The following is a 2,256-nucleotide window of genomic DNA, read 5'->3' on the forward strand; positions in this document are numbered from 1 at the left end:
CACCGACGCAACGCGGATGACAACGATCTCCGAGATCCGCGACTTCGGCGAGGAGGTGACGGATGCTGACCTGGAGGAGTGACAGCACTTAGTGAGGATGGTAAGCCCCCAGCTTCGGCTGTCTTTTTGCTGTCTTTGTTGCATAAGAATGCATTTTGTTCTTTATTGAAAACCTTCTGGGGTAGGACAACAGAAAAGCCAACCGTGAGCTTCCTTATTTGGAAAGTCCCATTATTTTGCAGGTAAGAACCTATTTTTATTACATGTGCCAACCGTTTTCTTTCTTTTTTTTGGCCATGTGGGTATTAATTTCCGTCTCCTTTGTAGGTTTGGCTCATGGAGCGTCTGCGGTTGATCGAGCCCCCAGTTAATGCGCCAGGATACCATGCTCGATCAATTGCAATGAGAATTAGGCTCTACTGAATTGTACTTTGATCCGATGGATTGTGCCATGGTGGCATCTTAAGTCAGTCACTGGAGTTTCATCTTTAGATCCTACTCGGTCAGTTCGCATTCCTGGCTTGGAGTTCATGGTTTGCATCTTCCCGGAGAGGTTGATGAGGTAAGTGGGCCTTAAGCAGAAGATTCCGAAGCTTGACACCGTTCCTCAAACTGCATTGGCACACACTACAGAGACTCGTCGAGAGTGGGCCCTCAAATGGGCTCAGCAGAACATGTGGTTCATACCCTCTCCTATTGGCTCTTTATGGGTGTCTGATTCATACTTGCAACGGAGGAGAGCTACTACTTCCGAGGAGCGCGAGAAATTGAGGAAGCATAAGCCTGTTGATTATATGATTCGTGAGGTAGCAAAGGAGAACCGGAAGTATTTGACTGAGAAGGAGGAAGAGGCCGGATTCCGAGTCGTTCATCCGTCGAAGAAACCGAAGACCGCTGCTTTCGCAGAGATGGTGGTGGATTGAAATGGTAAGGCTAGACCGCGAGAGAGACCTTTGGTGATTAGGTCGGAGATAGCACAAGAGCGGCCGGCTCGTTGTCGGACAAGAAGTATGATAAAAATGACAAAGGCAAAGGGAAGATGGAAGAGTAGCCTAAGTATTATTATTATTATTTATTAGTATTATTATTTGTAATAAACGGCGGGGTTTTTAGAATCCTAGCCTAGCATTTATTTTCAACATTACGTATTATTTGGCGTACTATTAATATTTATGGAACACATGAATAAAAGATTAATTAGTTAAGAAACTACTTGTGATTTTCTTTTATTATTCTTGTCGAATTTCAAGTGCAAATGCAAATGTCATCCTATTTACATTTAAAATAATGGGTTGTATCCTATGAAGGATTGCATACGTATTCATTTAAAAAATGAAATCAAATAATTGCGCGTAGTTCGAGTAAATGTAAAAGAATAATTGTTCTAAGCAAGAGCTTGTAGTGAACTTCAAAATAAGCATGAGCTTTACTTACTCCTAAAATACAACTCAATTTATTTGATGATATGAGGATGTCGAAGTATCAAAATGCAGGAGCAAAGTGACATATGCTTTATTTCAGCGGGCCAAGGGTCATTTTTATTTCGTGTCGCATGAGCGGCACGTGGGTGTTAAGCAAGGCGCATGCATTGTCCTACACTAGGCATAATATCGTTTTAATTGGTCGAGGTTAGTTGGGTTAGCAAATTCATTCCCATCTAGGTCTGTAATCCTAACCGCACCCCCCGAGAGTATGGACTTGACTAAGAAAGGTCCGGCCCAGTTGGGCTTAAACTTTCCTCGTGGATCGACAGATAGTTGAGCTCTGACTAATTTGAGGACTAAATCTCCTTCTTTGATGTTTCTGGGCTTAAACCGTTTATTGAAGGCTCGTTTGATATATGCCTGATATGTTTGCACATTATGCAATACGCGCAACCTTCGTTCATCCAAGAGGATGAGTTCTTCATATCTATCTCTCTTCCAATCAACTTCTGGAATTTGACTTTCAAGCAGAATGCGCAGCGACGAGATTTATAGTTCAACTGGTTGTACAGCTTCCATGCCGTAAGTCAAGTAGAAGGGAGTAGCCCCAGTGGGCGTCCTAACTGATGTGCGATAACCCGTAGTGCGAACGGTATCTTACTAGGCCAATCATAATAATTGTCGATCATTTTCTTGAGGATAGTGACGACATTCTTGTTGGCTGTCACTACCGCGCCGTTAGTCTGAGGTCTGTAAGGCGAGGAATGGTGATGCTTGATCTTGTATTTGGCCAACAATTATTCAGTCTCAGCCTGGAAATATGATCCATTGT

The sequence above is a fragment of the Silene latifolia genome, chromosome 10 (genome assembly GCF_048544455.1).
Source record: "Silene latifolia isolate original U9 population chromosome 10, ASM4854445v1, whole genome shotgun sequence".
Lineage (NCBI taxonomy): Eukaryota > Viridiplantae > Streptophyta > Magnoliopsida > Caryophyllales > Caryophyllaceae > Silene > Silene latifolia.